Source organism: Balaenoptera borealis, assembly GCF_965194805.1.
Source record: "Balaenoptera borealis genome assembly, chromosome: 12".
Classification (NCBI taxonomy): Eukaryota; Metazoa; Chordata; class Mammalia; order Artiodactyla; family Balaenopteridae; genus Balaenoptera; species Balaenoptera borealis.
Genome location: NC_138869.1, coordinates 23,816,397 through 23,833,790, shown reverse-complemented (window position 1 = coordinate 23,833,790; position 17,394 = coordinate 23,816,397). Strand labels below are relative to the sequence as shown.

At 37.2% G+C, this 17,394-nt stretch overlaps 1 long non-coding RNA gene across 1 annotated transcript in view; it reads left to right on the top strand.

Annotated features, from left to right (window-relative positions):
- The window catches only part of LOC309607563, a 736,883-nt gene that overhangs the window by 679,504 nt on the left and 39,985 nt on the right, over positions 1-17,394 (top strand). The window contains exon 7 of the long non-coding RNA XR_014232447.1: positions 4,711-17,394. This exon is cut by the window's right edge and continues 39,985 nt beyond it. This is a non-coding gene — a long non-coding RNA (uncharacterized lncRNA). The remainder of the gene's footprint in view (positions 1-4,710) is intronic.

Below are 17,394 nucleotides of genomic sequence, written 5' to 3'. Positions count from 1 at the left end.
GGTATGAATGAATGAATCATCTTTAGTAAAGTCACAAGGGTTTCCATCCTTCAAGAAGAATATCTCTTTTGCCCAGAGTGGGTCACTTGATCAGCCCATTAGTTCTCTACTTGGTTTTCTGCCATGGATCTATTTTGAAGAACATTTTTATTAGCTTTGGAGTCACTTGCAAGGGACTTTTGAATTCTCTTTTGGCTCGCCTGCATTCTTGTTCACACCTGACCTGCCATAGTTTGTGGATCTCCCTGGTTTCCTTACTTGGGCCACATTTCCAAGTGTCCCTTTGATCTCTGGCACATACTTTTGCTAGGCTTCCAATAAGGTGTTTTGAAACAGTCTCCAGATTTCCTGTGGCTTATTGACTTTTTAAATTATTCCTTTCATTTGTTTTTCCTACCCAGTGCCTACACTTGTTCTTAGGTTCCCTTTATAAAATTGAGTAACCACATGATATATAAATTTTCTCTCCCAGCCCAGAATGGTCACAGTGCTGTGATCACTCAGAGACACTTTTTCTTCCACATCTTGTCCATCACTCAATCCAAGTCTAAAATATTCTCCTTCCTGAATAATTCTGAAAGGTATTTTTCTAAGAGGAGGTCATTTATCTTATTCAATAAGCTTATATTCCACTTCTGATCTATATGTGAACTATGAATAAATTAGTCTCTGAGAAAGTATAGAGAATGCTGTGTCTATGTGCTATAGAACGAATGTATCTGTGTGTGTGTGTGTGTGTGTGTGTGTGTGTGTGTGTATGTGTGTGTGTGTGTACACTGTATAATGAACAGTCACTTTAAAAACCATCTCTAATCATGATCACTCTTCTGGCAGAAACAAAAATCTATTGAAATAAATGTCGTAAGATGCTTTGCGTTCCCATTTACGAAGATGAAATGCTAGTTTGTTTCTTTTTTGTCCTATTTTCACCTTCCAAGTCCTATTTGGAGATAGAATTCAACAAACCAGTGAAAATAGGAATCATTTAACATAACGAAAAACTAGCTTTCACTTTTTTTTGACCAAGCATTTCATCAGTCAGGATTTTTCCTACCAAAGATGTTTATTTTCAACCATTTCTTGCTTTATTTGGCTAAAAGGTACGTTCTTTGCTACATTTAATAGCCACGTGTATGCTACCCAAAGTAGAGATCACAGAGTTTTCATCTGCAGATTTTTACCAGACTACAGTGAACCAAAGAACATGTTAGAAATTTGACCCTATGGTGTATATATACTTCTTGCAAATATTTTAGCAGACTGGCTGGTCTTCAAAACTTTTATGTCATAAAACACTTACATAGTCGATGTTTATTCAGATTATAGATTGTGGTGTGAATGTAATAGATTGTGTTTTAAATAGCAAAAACTGAAAGCGTGCCTTTTTTCCACTTCAAACTTTTGACTTGTTCAAGTTATAATGAAGAAGCTTTAAAAATTTGGTGATATGTTTTCCCCCCATGATACTGACATAGGCACACAATTACCTTTTTTTTCTTTTTGATGCAATTTCATTATTTGTCATGCTGGCCGTGGTGCACCAATAAAGCCAAAATATCATATTAGAATTCATGACAGTTTTCACATTGTATTATCAATATGTGGAAATAATTGCTCTGAGATTAAATTACATTATTGTGTATCTTTTTCATGCCTAATAAATAATGATGGATGGCTTTTATTTTCATCACCACCTGCAACCATTTAGTCACCCCTTGATTGTTGAAGATAAAATAATAAAAGGCAAGTGTTATGTTGCAAGCAGAAGAATGTAGTCAAAACAGTTGTATGTTCCTTGTTTCCATTTGCATTATTTTAGTCCCTAAAGAGCAATGCATGGTGGTCTATAAAAGAGATCAACCTGAGGGAAACCTAGAAAACAGTTGCCATAAATGAGGGGAGAAGGATGTGGGGAAAATATTTTTTTTCTGGTAGAACAATAATTATTTCTTGGTGCACTATTATTAATCTGAAAGTGAGTTTTTTGTTCTGCTGTGCAAATCAGTTACATGCAATTAGAATGCAAAGCAGAGGCACATCTTACTGTTTAGCCTTTTTTAAATAGAAATGAAAACAGCCCGGAAATTTTAGCAAAGGTGAACATGCATGCTAGGTAATTTTGAAACCTGAAGACATAAAACCATGCATAATAAAAAGGCTACTCTAAACTCATTACATTTTTTGAAACTGGCAATTGGGAAGCTTAATTTTGAAATTCAAACTTGCATGTTTGGGAACTTATTAACTATAGTTTGAACGGTCAGTTGCATTGCCAGTGTTTAGGTGTGTTTTGTTTGTTCTCCTGTGTATAATTCCATTGCCTCCTAATTCAGTTTTATCTATGTTTGACCTGTTCAGGTTTTTCTTTTAATTGTCCGGTATTCTGCTTAAGCAAAATTGATTCATCCTTTTTGGTGAAACTTTGGAATTGAAATTAAAATCAGCAAATGTTCTGAGTCTTCAGGGGAAAAGAATTGCCTCTGAGTTTTATGATACTCTTATATTTCATCTCTGAAGAATGCCAGCCTTTTTTTAATAAAATGAATAGATGCTGTTTATAATGGAAACTAGTCATTTGATCATTTCAGTTACAACAGTGAGGTAAGAAAGCAAACCGTAGACAAAATCTTTCTTGATATTTGGTTATGAGTCACAGGCTGAGTCTACAGAACCTTTTCACGTGATCGGCTCTGTTATCTTTAAATCAAAAGATGACAGTCTTCTCAGGCACAGCAGAGACTCAGACCAAAATCCAGAGGTAATCCTATCAAATGTCAAGTTACTGCAGAGAAATGGCTTGAAAAATAGGCCAGTGGTCCATTATTTGACGAACCCCAAGTGAACACTTAGGACTGTGGAGTCTCTCTTTCGCCGGGCATTCTATTAATGCTCTTCCCAATTGTTTGAGAGCATCGATTTAAAAAGAGCAAAGGGGCCTTTCCCTTGTTTATGGCTGTTTTGTTATCTGACTAGCTATCTCCCTCTATAATTAAATGTCATGAATAAAGTAATAATAAACATAATTTTATTTGTACCATTACTCACTGCAGAAATTACACCTTTACATCTCCTACGAGAATCGAAAAGCAGCCGAGAGCTTGCTTCCTTCACATTTGAGAGAGCCGTGCTGAAGTCGCAGGCTTTTCTAGATTCTCTGCGCCTGCAAGGAATTTTGTGTGTTAGCAGCCTGTGAGACAAATTCATATGCAGTGGGTACATACGTATTTATCTTCTTTTGACGCTCAGGATTTTCCTTGGCCCAGGAAAACACCTTAGAAGACTAGTCCTGCAAAGCAGACTTGCATAAAAATCACCCAGAAGTTATAACTGGGACATCCGTCTGCAGGCAAAGAGCTACACACTGTAAAGAAAGTAAGATTCCGTACATGCCGTGTAAGTCTTCTAATTAGAAGCCCCTGCTGGTCTTTTGCCCCTACTGTGTTTTGCGGAAGTCCTGAGAACCCAAGGCTTTATCCAAATGTACCTAGCCCCAAACATTATGGTCTCACTCCCTGGCATACAGAAAGTTCTAGAATGACAATTCCATGGGATAGTTTTATTTTTCTTTTGCATCATCTCTTGTCTGTTCTAAGTTTCTTCAGCCAAAGTCTTCCTGACGTGACCTTTCAAAAAAAAAAAAAAAGAAAACATGTTGGAGGAACTGTACCATAAATACCGAAAATGGAAATGCTGAACTAGCTCCATTAAAATAAACCATTCTTAGTGCTGTAATCATTCTTTTTTTTTTCTTTTTTTTACTTTTACACTTTTTATCCTCCTAGTGGTTTGCTAGTTCTAGTAATGTTTCCCGCGTCTGTGCTCTATATATGAAGACATTCAGAAGTTTTTAATTCACATCAAAATTATTAACTTTCTTGGCTTACATATTTGCAAGAGGGAGAGGTATGAGCAAAATACTTACATCTAAGCATGAACTAAAATATTGGAACCTGAAAACTCCTCCGCTGTTAACAGTTAATAGTTCAGTGCTCTGGGCTTACAGCAGTTATTCTACGCTTCTCAGAAGAACATTTGGGAAAAAAATACTTCCAACTAATAAAATTAGTGTTAGAATGACACCAAACGTCAACAACTTTGAGGCTCTTTGAGTGCTTTTGACATTTAAAAAAGTGTGTACACAATTTTAGAATTTTTAGGCAGTGTGCCTATTTACAACTGTAATTTTTAACATCGGGGGGAAAAATCAGTTTGTCTGAAATATAGGCAATGTTCACAGCATTACCACCAGCAGAGTCATTTTGGATTAAGATTCTTAAAATAAACTTACTCACCGAGCAGTAAATACTTGTCCTAGTGGGTATTCTAAATGTTGAAATTTGTTAGTCATTTTGGTTGAACTCATGCAACACAATGAGATTGCTTTCACTTTTCCAGCAGCCGTCATAAGTCACATTAGTGTTTAACAACTAGTCCTGGGTTCCAGAAGATACTGTGAGGGAAGGAAAAACAGCCTCTTTGGCTGGAGTTGTGGAAGGAGGGTGGGACCTTATGAATTAGATGACTACATAAGATGTAGGCAGTTTTATTTTGGCAACAAATCCAGGCTTTTGCATTGGGTTTGGTTTTTTTTTTTTTTTTCATCCTCTTAATTCAAGTACACGTCTACAAGTCACCTAGAAAAAGAAAGCTTCTTACCCATCTGCAGAGCACAGGTTAACTAATAAGTAATTTTACCATTTTATCTTTCAGGTTACAGTATCGTGAGTTTAGGAACTCTGCGAGCTGTAAGATGATCTGCCCTAAGGTAAGTAACAAGGATCACAGGGTAATAACTCAAAGATGAGCTCAGATCATGTCCAAAATCATGTGAAAATAGGCACATGTTTGATGAATAGTTGAGATGATGTCATAGATCAGCTTTCATCCTTTGGTGGAATGTCTAGTGTTCTCAACTGTCCTCAAAATATTATATAAAACACCTAGAAAATAGCACCTTGAGGGTGATGATTTCTCAGGTGAAATAGTGCCCTGAACTTATCAAAAAGTTTTATTAGCTAGGCATTTATTTGGAAACTGTGGAACAACAGGAATGGCTCGTGAAATTTATGGCATCTTCCATTGGGCCAGTTGACTTTCCTTAGCAACAACAGGCATCCTAATAACAGGCTCTAATCCGCCTGTCCAGACCAAGGACAATTTGATGTAGCTCCATGGTAGCATATTTTAAGCTTTTCTTGAAGTTCAGGAATACATCTTTCAGAATCCGCCAGTACTTTAGAAGCATGGCTCGCCAAACCAATCAATCTAGTACAAAGTTTGTTTTTAGATTCCGAGTTCCTTGTTACTGCTTTGTAAGCAGATGTCTTCAAAGATATAATATGATGAAGAGATTATGTGATTTTTGGGTGTAGCGATTCTGCCAGTTATAATTAAAAGGGCCAACATCCAAGTTTTGTTTTCTTTATAAACACTGCGGAGTGTGTCAGTGGCCAATCTAAAATTACCCACAGAAGAGTGTGTGCTCTCTTCTTTAGCACAAGATAATGAAGATGGTGTGTGAAACGCGCCATGGTTATAATAAGCTGGTGGACTTGCGGTCCTACGCGCAAACTTGTCCAAATGTAATTATAAGAGTTTTAAGAGAATTGTTGCTTCCTAAACTGACTACTCAAGTGACTCAAAAGTTAATATCACCAAATTAACACCCTGACTTTGAAGGTTTACAGTTGTACCTTAGAAAATAGCTACTTGGAATTAATCATCCTTTCTTACAGGGAAACAACATCTTTTAGATGCATCTCAATGCAGGGGGGCCTATTTAGCATTCCTTGTAGACATTGCTTCTGGAAAGGTGTAGTGTATCTAAAAATGAAAAGCAACAAGGAGCTGGGCACCCAGATCTTTTTCCCATGTATGGAGGAGAGAGGGCCAGTATGAACCTGCTCTGATGTTTATGTGTTTGGTAAGGTGTGATTGCCAGGCTCCGCTGCCTGAATCACAAGGGCAAGAAATCAGATTGAGGCCCAGAATCTGACAGGGAACATCTCAAGATGATTATCTAATTGTAATCCTCTATAGCGGTGGTTTTCATATACAGAGAGGAAAAAAAATCAGGATAAAAGATTGGAGACATCAGCATATAATTCTCTCAATGATTGGGAGATAATCTAAGAAAGATGGCCATCCATGCTAGAAATCTGTGTAAATCAGGGAGGCTGAAGACATCTTTCTCCTTCCTGTTTGGAGCATAAACCTTCGTAAGTTCTGTGGAGAAATTGAAATGCCATAATGTCGTCCCAGTAATGAGAGTTGGGGAACACCAATGCCTCTTACAGGGAGTCCCTCTCGGTGGCTGGTATGGATGAGTGACTTGTAGGTTTCACAAGGGCATTGGGTGCTAGAGTCACTGAAGACAAAATTGTCACTCCAACCAGCCTCATAGATTGCTGCAATTTGGTTTACCTTGGATGTTCTCAGTGGCCTAAGGCAAGCGTCTCCTGTTTCAAATTTACCAGATTGAACTACTAGGTGATCTGTAATTGCTTTAAAGGTCGGGGGCAGGGGGGCATAAAATTAAAAGTAACTAAAATTTACCAAAACAACCACCCAGTCTCAAAAGCATTTCCAGTGCTGAACTGTTTTTATATTTCTTTTTATTTCTGGGGTATCCATATATTGATATGTGATGTTTATATTGTCACATACGCTGTTCATGTAAATATAGGTACATGTTCATGTTCAATCCATTTTTCTACAGTGTAGCCAGAGCGGCCTTTATCAAAGGACAGAAGGCAAATCTGATCATTTAGTATCTGAGCAAAGAGGAAAATACTTACTCTAGTCTGGTTTGGCCCTGCATTCTCATGCAGGCTTGGTTTATACTAATGCTCTTCATTCTCCCTCCTACACCTAATCTGGCCCTCTTTCATGTTGCCTCATACTGTCTGAATTCCACATAGTAATTGCATATCTGTCCCCCTAATATGGAATCCTTCCTCATGGGCACCTCCCAGATTAAGGCAAATACCTCTATTTTTGTGTCTGATAAGATCATGATTCTCATGTCATGGAAATGATCATGGTTGCAATCGTACATTTGTATGTATGATCCATTGCCTAATATCTACCTTCTGGTCTATAAGCTTCGTGAGGAAAAGCACCATGTCTATTTAGTTCATTATTCCATCCCCCGCACTTATCCCAGTAAGCACAGGTACCCCAAAATATTTCCGAAGTGAGGGAATGAATGTCCAGAACTGTTACTGAACATTTTGATTATGTTCTCCCGTATTACAAAGGCCATATAGCTATATTATAATATGTCTGATGGAGCTCCTAAGGGATATAGTTGGGGACTTCTCTATTATATTATTTTTTCTAGTCAGGTTAAGTAACCCTAGCTGCTGTAACAAACAGGCCCAGCATTTCAGCGATTTGACACAGCAAGGGTTGATGTTTTACTCTTGGCATAGTCATATGTGAATTGGGAATGGGGCCTTGCTCTGCCCCCAGAGACACACATGGACCCAGGCTACTTCCTCCTACTGCTCATCCTTTCATTAAATCTCAGAGTCCTCCCTGGATTTTTGATATCGATCATCCAACAAGCAAAGAAATAGAAGGCTGAGGCTCAGAAGTGGATGTATGAGTTCTGTCCACATTCTCTTGGCCAGAATATAGTCACCTGATCCCACTGGATTGCAAGGCAGGCTGGGAAATGGGGCCTTCTTTGTGCCTCACATGGTTTTGTTCCTGCTACAATTAGGTATAACTAAAATTTGCCAGTAGTTCCTGGATACTCCAAAAATTATATTATCAGTGAGAAAAGGAGAACAGTGCTCAAAACCAAACTCTCAAGGAAGGCAAGTGCCAACATTGAATGGACTGATTTCGTGGTATTGTGTCTGTCTAGGAATGTGCTACATGGTTTGGTAAATACAGTTTTCCTACTGCACAGATTCTCCAAACAAGTACATTTTGAAAATGAACTTTGAAGAATCAGCTGGAGGGTATAAAGATTTTCATATTCACTTTCAGATTTTTCATTTTCATATTGTACTAGTTAATGTGCCAAAATGAAAATAGCTTTCCACAAAATGGAAGTTACACTATAAAGTTGGAGTTGGTCTTATCTATTGCTGAATTTCAATGGACTCTCAAACAGAGTGATGTAACTATGGAAGCAGGATCCTCTCCTTCAATGTTTCCCTCAGATTCTGTCAAATAGATCAGTAAAACGAAAAGTATGTGGGGTTGACTTTTTTTTTTTTTTTAATAAATTTATTTATTTATTTTTGGCTGTGTTGGGTCTTCGTTTCTGTGCGAGGGCTTTCTCTAGTTGCGGCAAGCGGGGACCACTCTTCATCGCGGTGCGCGGGCCTCTCACTATCGTGGCCTCTCTTGTTGCGGAGCACAGGCTCCAGACGCGCGCAGGCTCGGTAGTTGTGGCTCACGGGCCTAGTTGCTCCACGGCATGTGGGATCTTCCCAGACCAGGGCTCGAACCCGTGTCCCCTGCATTAGCAGGCAGATTCTCAACCACTGCGCCACTGGGGAAGCCCGGGGTTGACTTTTTAATCAACAGACACATAAAGACCCTGATAGATAAATCAGTTGAAAGAGAACATGTACAATCAGTGACTGGCAGTATTGTAAAGACAACTTTTTAGGCTTGACATTGAAGATATTCTTGAAGAATAAGTTATCTGGGAGAAAATCAACTTGCTCTATAGAACTGCCAAATTTAGTGATACTCTACCGAATGCATCTACATCAACCTTACTATTTGGGAAAGTTTTTCTCTTTTAATTTAATTTTTTCCTTTGAGAAAATATGTAGCATGGACCTGTGTTGCTCTTTGATGTACAAAGCAGACATGAAATTGGATTTCAGATTAAGTGACAGAGGCAAACTAAGATTAAACACCAGGTTCATCTATGAAATCGATTTAATCATTTGTTTAATTGTGACATGCTTTGCCATAGAGAAATGCTCACCAACTTTGTGCTTTTGTCTTTACTAATCAGCAATTCAGTGAAAACCTCTTATTATCTTTGCTTTTTTCCATTTGTTGGGGAGGAGAAGAGAGGTGGGTAGTATCCTTCTTGGTCAGTATTTTCATCTCAGTTCCTCTCACTCTTTTTGTGCTTCACTTCTCAGACAATGAAGGGTGTGGTCCAAACTTAGTCCCATATTTCATTGAATCTAAGATACTGTCAATTGTAAAATGCGCCATTTTTGATTTACCACTAAGAAAGAAAAAACAGTGCTGCTTAAACTATAATGCAATGCTTTCTTATCACCTAGAATTTTTATTCTGTACTTACCAAAAGAACAGTTTTAGACTTAGACACATTTTTTATCATATTTCACACTGTGCAAACAGAAAAAGTAAAACATAAGTAAAATAAATTGGTTCAAGTCTTCCTAAAATTTCTGCATATTTATAGTCAAACTCTTCTGAATTCATGTTTGACGCAGTTGTTGATGTTTGTGTTTTTCCATATACTTTCATCTTCTGTGCCATCATGAACATTAGCATCCCTAAAAGAATGTTCCACTATTATTCCCCAAAACTTTCTTCCAAGCTTCTGACACTCTCTCATGCAAAGAGTTTTCGTGAGCAAGCACAGGTGACGATCACCCTGTCAAGATCACTGCTTGGTCAACAGCATGTTAAAATGCTTCCCATTAAGGTGTGGAAAAGTACATCAAGAATCTGTTAGTTTCTGTCTGTGGCCATATCACCCTGAATGCACCCAATCTCATCTGATCTCAGAAGCTAAGCAGGATCAGGTCGGCCTGGTTAGTACTTAAATGGGAGACTGCTTGGGAATACTGAGTGCTGTAGACTATTAAAAATAATAATAATAATAATTTGTTAAATACATTTATTGTTTTGTACATGTGAAAACATAACCCAGCAGCTTATCTCAATTCCCTAATATTGCCTGATGTTCTCAGAATATAAACTACAGCTAACGTTACGTATCTCTTCTTCCTTTCTTTAGCCTTTTATGTTAATATACCTGTTTAATTGTAATGGACACTCCTATGGAATTTACACCCATCCTTCATGGTATAAATTCTTCAAATTAAGTTTTCAATGAAGCTCTTATTCACCATGTTAATTATAATTCACAAATTATTTTCATAGAAACAGTAAACTTTCTGCAAAATTCATATAGGTAATGTATTGTTTCTATTCTTAAACTTTTTGGGGGCGGGATTTATTTCCTTAAATTTATGTATTTTTTAAAACAATTTTTATTGGAGTATAGTTGATTTACAATGTTGTGTTAGTTTCAGGTGTACAGCAAAGTGAATCAGTTATACATATGCATATATTCACTCTTTTTTAGATTTTTTCCCATATAGGCCATTACAGAGTACTGAGTAGAGTTCCCTGTGTTATACAGTAGGTCCTTTTTAGTTATCTATTTTATATATAGTAGTGTGTATATGTCAATCCCAATCTCCCAATTTATCCCCTGCCCCTTACCCCCTGGTACCCATAAGTTTGCTTTCTACATTTGTAACTCTATTTCTGTTTTGCAGATAAGTTCATTTGTAACCTTTTTTTAGATTCCCCATATAAATGATATCATATGACATTTGTCTTTCTTTGTCTGACTTACTTCACTCAATATGACAATCTCTAGGTCCATCCATGTTGCTGCAAATGGCATTATTTCATTCTTTTTTATGGCTGAGTGATATTCCATTGTATATATGTAACACATTGTCTTTATCCATTCATCTGTTGATGGGCATTTAGGTTGCTTCCATGTCTTTGCTAATTGTAAGTAGTGCTTCAGTGAACATAGGGGTGCATGTATCTTTTTGAATTATGGTTTTCTTCAGATATATGCCCAGGAGTGGTATTGCTGGATCATATGGTAGCTCTATTTTTAGTTTTTTAAGGAACCTCTATTTTTAGGGTTTTTTTTTTTTTTTTAATGTGGACCATTTTTTTAAAAGTCTTTTATGGAATTTGTTACAATATTGCTTCTGTTTTATGTTTTTTGGTTTTATGGCCCCGAGGCATGTGGGGTCTTAGCTCCCCAACCAGGGATGGAACCTGCACCCTCCGCATTGGAAGGCAAAGTCTTAACTACTGGACCGCCAGGGAAGTCCCCTATTTTTAGTTTTTTAAGTGCAAAATTTCACTCTCTCTAACCTCTCAAAGCCAATGGCAGTTCTATGTAGGCATTCTTCACATATTGCATTATTGTACTCCTGAAGATCTGTGAATAAATCAAGTGTTTTTAAATGGAACCGTATTTTCTACCATCTTAGATTTTTAATTCAGAATTGATTTTCTTAATTTTTGCTAGATCTTAACATTCTGCCCTCTCCCCAAATGAATCTTTGACTTTATCTCCCTCCTTCTTGACCACATCTCTCTTTAAGACAGAGTTATATAAACTTTAGTTTAACTGTATTTGGGAGTGCTCAGTGTTTCAAGTAATCTCCCTACAAACACTTCTGTGAAGCCTTAAACCCGTGTGTGTTGTGACTAATAAACCCAATGATTATCTGGTTTAGATTTGTTTTGTTTTATGAGCTAGCTTAGATTGGGGACATTTTGTTTTCCATTTATGAGTTAACACCCCTAAATGTATTCTGCTGAACACCACCATCACTCCATCCAAAGTACTTTGCCATAAAAGCAAAGAATTCCTTATCAGCTCCATAATTTTTTATTTGTTTTTTTCATATGTGTTTGTGTTTTAAAACATATTTTCCATGGTAGGGACTATGTAAGTCTTAGAAATGCAGCTAGACAGATGTACTGACCACAGTTGCCAAGGGAGCAGTTTCCCTGGCAATGGCCAACCGTCATCCAAGCAGACAACATTCTGTCCTTCCCATGTGACTTGTTCTCACATGCTGCAAAACTTGGGTAGGGGAAGCAGCTCTTTGTAAATCATCCGTCCCCAGCTACCCGCAACTGCCCAACACACCAACGGTTTTCATGAAGCAGGCAAGTGAGAACAGGTGGTAAATTGTTTGTGATGCTTTTTGAGAAGTTTTACAAGGGCTCAAGGCCACAGTTCACCATGAAGGATTTCTGGTTTCTCCAACTTTCTGTTTCAGCCAAGAATTTATTCCAGTCATTTGAAGAAGAGCCAAATATATACCGGTCAATGCCCAAAGGTCAAAGCTGCAAGAGATCCAATCACGAGGAAGAAGTCTTTTGCAGAGTAAATATTTTCTAGTGGTTAAAAGGAGAGGTATGAAGAATCAGGCATTTTCTAACCATGACTTGCAATCAAACTACATTGCCTGTCTGCCTATATTTCTACAAGTTGTGAATGAGAATATTAATCCTTGTTGGTAGAGTATTGGATCCTCTCATAAAATTCTATGACTAAGATTGATTTCTTTCATGTTAAGAAAGATTAGAAAAAATATTTCATAATATCCTTCAGACTTAAAAAATGTAAAGTGGCATGCAAAAACTACAGTAGACAATTGTTTTCCCAAAGTACACAACATAGATGGCATGTGAGTATCTGCTGAGAGTGAGGTTTCCATGTTAAATGTCTTATGTGTGCTGTGTCATTTTCTCCTCACGATAACTCCAACTGGCAGACACTATTAATATTCTCATTTTACATATGAAAAGCAGGTTTTGCGAGATAAACTAGTTTACCAAAGGTCTACCACTAGTGTGAGGATTTGAACTCCAGGTAGACTGACTATAGATCTCACATTGAACCCCACCACTCTACAGCACTCCCCCTGTATCTGCAGACCTCTTTTTGTGTGTGTCAAATTAACACCCCATAGGTTGCTTTTCTCTTTTTTATTCTCCTTTCTACATATATCAGGATGGTTGCAACCATGTATAAAATCCTAGAATTTGAGGTATTAGCTTAGAGTTTGAAAAACATAGAAAAAATGTTTCATAAACTTCCAAAAGCTTTCACCTAATCACATATTTGAGAAACAAAGAAATACCAATGGAGAGATTTATGTCCCTAAAGGTATTAAGAAATATATTTGCAATATAAAGAAGAGGCCACTCACGCTAAACTTAATCAGGTTGTTCATCCACGGAATTCATTTTCTTGCACCAGAATTTCAGTATGATTTTTTTCAAGACTTTTCAGTTTTAGGCTCCACATATGAAAATGTAGGTGGGGGGACAGAAAAGAGTAACAAAAACTACTAATATTAGGAATTGGTTCTGGGTATGCAAAGGTAGATGAAACAATAGTTGTCATACTACATATTACATATTCTTTGTAGACTTGACTGGGGCAATTGAATATTTCCTGTAAGAAGGATTTGAGGACCACCTATACTCCCTTCAACCTGAGCAGTTTTGCTCTGTTTTATATTAAAATTTTATTAGGATTAAATTATTATTAAATTTTACCTGAGGATAAAGCAGTTTGAAAATAATTTTAAAGAAGAATAAAAGATGCAAGTTTTGCATCTCCAAAAAATATGTATGATATAGTAGATGCCATTCTGTTTCTATAAGGGACAGAAACTCTATTTCAAGGAAAGAGAGTTAAATAACCATTGAAGGGAAGACTTAGAAGGAAACACTTCTTGATTCTGAGAGCATTGACATCCTACAGAAATATCACTTAAAGTGAGTCAAACAGAGACCTTCCCTGGGAACTTTATGGGTGATATAGAACCTTTCAGGATAATTTCATCTTCCCCGTCCTACCTGTATCCTACCTCCAAGTGATGATTATTTGGTGCCCACTATCTTCTACATGAGAATGTTTCTACGGGCTCCAGCTGGTTGGTAAGCTAAGAATTGTGTTCATGTTGGAGAGAATTGAACCATGTTTTGAGAATGGTCCCAATCAATCTGAATTTGTGAATTGGTAGTACATATGATTTAAAATACTTGTTTCTAGATGATCCTTTTTTTCTTAGTATACATCTCATCTTAAAAAATCAAATATGAAATTGTCCTCTGTCTGCTTTTCAGAGAGAATTTTAAAGCCTTTCTTAATTTGGTAATTGGGCACTACATATTGAGTATTTACTGTATATTTTTCTTTCTAAAAATGGATTCCTCCTAACTGTGGCCTATTACAACTCCATCTTTACCAGACACATCATGGTTTGGGTTTGTTTTTTTTTTTAAGTGACATGACATGATTGATGTAATCTGGCATGATTCATTATGATGTCAGGCATCAGCAGAACATTCTGAAAAAATATTCATCAAAATCTATTACTGTAGAAGTTGCCACTTGGAGATTCTATTTCTGGTTAATTTCCTGCGTGGTAAAACAAAACACCTTACTGACGTCAGAGTGCGTGTTTTTGGGAAGTGTGATTATTAAAATAGGTGTTCCTGAAATCGCAGTGTTGGCTTAAGGTTTATCACTAAGGGGCTAAGGACTATCAAATGAAATATCAAAGATGTTTTCTTCCATTTACCCACTATCTTTGATTAAAAGAAACATAGTGTTAAGACTGGTGCTTTTGCCTTGATCCTACCTTCTGACCCTCAAGGATGGTTGTAGCTTAATCAGATGATGATAAACAGAAGTAAAGGGCCAGCTCATGGGCTCACAACACTGTCGATTGCTTATACGGGAGGTATTTGTTATTGTACATAAAGGTCAAAATCATAAGGCAAAAGCCTAACACCTCTCTTTTTCCTCTCTAGCAGACAGACATTTGTAGACTAGCTGCATTGTTCTTGATGTGACTGACTGTGACCCTGGTAGAGGTCAGCCAAAGCTCAGTTTACAGATACTCTAAAACTAGATCATTCTGACAGTCACAAACTACTAGCTTATCGTTTGGTACCCTTCCTATTAGCAAGATGGACGAAGGCTGTAAGTCAAGAAATATACTAAGCAAAATATATATCACAAGTACATTATTAGATTAAAACAGTTCTCTAGTTTCAATATGATTGTTTCATTTTGCATTTAAACCCTTTTTTAAAAGTCTTCTTTCCAAACCTAATATTCACTATATCTGCTTAAGTATATTCAGTAATTACTATATGAAGCCTCATGTTAGCCAGTATTCACATGTCTTTTCAACTGGTTTTTAAAATATTTAGTCTTCAGCTAACCTCTTAGATTATAATCCTATCAATCAGAAATTGTTTCTTTCTTTATCCTTGGCATAGAATGTGTTATTAAAATTATAACAAATTTTAAAAGATTTGAGCAAAGGTGACCATTGAAAGATACATGTTGAAATGTAAGGAATTTTTTTTTTTTTTATAAAGAAAGGTCCTTTCGAGTAGCTTTAAAATTTGTTTTCAAAATCTATTTTAGCATAAAAATTCTCTCCTGCCTCAATTTTATCTGCACTATCAAAATATACATCACATGTTTGCCATGACACTATCTTTTTAGCTATCCCACCACCACTGTCTATGTTCTGAATGTGGCATACAGCAAACCACTCATTCAAAAAAATGTTTACCGAGCACATACTAGGTGCTAGGAACTCTTCTAGGGCCTGGGGACACACAGTGAACAAAACAGAGCCCTCTTCCCCTGTCTTCATAGGGCTTGCATTCTGTGGGGAAGGTAAGCAGTTGCCAAGTGCATAGATAAGCATATAATGTGTCAGATGTGATCAGTGTTAGGGATAAAAATAAAGTGAAGAGAGGGTATAGGGAAAAGTAGGGACACTCTGTGTCATTTGTTCATTTATTCAAGACGTATTTTTGGAACACACTGAGCACCCACTATGTGCAAGGCGCTGCAGTAGGCAACAGGCAAGACAGGCACAAGCCCTGGCTTATAGCTCATCATTGGAGAGAGAACCTTAAATATAACTAGTTGATTAAGCAGTCCGAACCCTGATGGGGTACTACAGTCATGAAATAATCCTTAACTTTCGAGTGTGCCCTGTACTGGTTTCCTGTCCTATCCCTTAAGGATCAGTGGTACCCATGTATGAGTTATCCAGAAAGCTCTACAGGAGTCCTCCTCACTGAGAGTTCCCCAATGTGGCCTAAGCTCTTCTGATGCCTCAGTCTCCTCCCACCTCAGTTTCCACCCTAAGTCCCCACCCCCAGCCTCTTGGCGGGCAACCCTTTGGGGGCATAAGATGACAAGGCAGTGCAAGCCTGGTTGGTCCACCTGACCTACACAAAACTCACATGTTCTTTTTGCATTGCACATAGCAGTATAGGCTGGTTCATTGCTGTCCTCTCTTTGTTGTCTCTCTCCTATTCATTTTGTGACACTCAAAAGGACAGCAAGTCAGATCAGCCAAGGGAACATACAAGCAAATGTTCAACCAGAGAGTGGACTCCCTGTCTTCCTTCCTGAAGATACACACCATCTCTACAAGCAAGTCTCTTGAAGTCCCCACACTTGGTTAGGAGAGTGGAACATTCCACTTTGATTCTCTACAAGGAGAGAAGGAGAAGAGCAACAATTTTGTTCTCAGGACCTTTCATCTTTCAAACTCTTTACATTTTATATAATCAAGTAAGAAATTTTAAATTATGAGATATGAAAAGTAAGAAAATGTGATATATAATCAAAGGAAAACATAGTCAATAGAAGCAGGTCAATAGATGCCCCAATTATTGAAGCTAGCAAAGGCTTTAAATAACTCTTGTAAATACATGAAATGATTTATAGGAGAAGGTGGATATAATGAGGGTATTTCTGGCGAGAAAATGGAAACCTTCCAGAGAACCAAATGAAAATTCTAGCACCAAAAAACTACAATATCTCTTACTTTTTAAAGTTCATAGGAGAAGCTTGGTAGCAGATTAGACACCAAGGAAGAAAGAAAGAAAGACTGGTCAGTAAAAAGTATTCAAACTGAAGCCAGGGGCAGGCAGAGGTTGAAAAAATTACCTACACATAGAGAGCATCAGTGAACTATGGGAAAGTACCAAGTGGTGTAATTGGAGTTCTAAAAGAGAGATTAGAGCAAAAAAACATTTGAAGAAATGATATTGAATTTTTTCCAAATGAAGTGAAAATTTTTATCCCACAGATCCAAGAAGCTCAATAAACCCCCAGCCAGTATAAGTGCAAAATAAATCACACTTAGGATAAACTAATCAAATATTAAATTAGACTAAGTTAAATAGTCTTCTGACGAATTTCTTAGAATCTCTAGCATATACATTACAAAATTCCTACAAGGGAATATAATATATACATTTTTCAATTTTTTAATAGGAAATCCTTTTTTTCAGGGGGTACCATTGTCAGGTACATATTTTGGGAAATGATGGGCTAGTGGAAGGGAGAGATATACAAACGGACTAAAAGTTGGAAGTTTCATTATAATGCTATGAAGAACATGTTTTATAAACACAGCAAATAGAACAAGTAGTTTAGGACAGATGTGCAGGTAAGCAAGAGGAATAAGAGTATTCTAGGTGAATGGAAAGATGACTTTGAGAGTAAAGTACCGGAAGGGCTTCTAAGGAAAAATTTAATGAATTCAATACGACAGG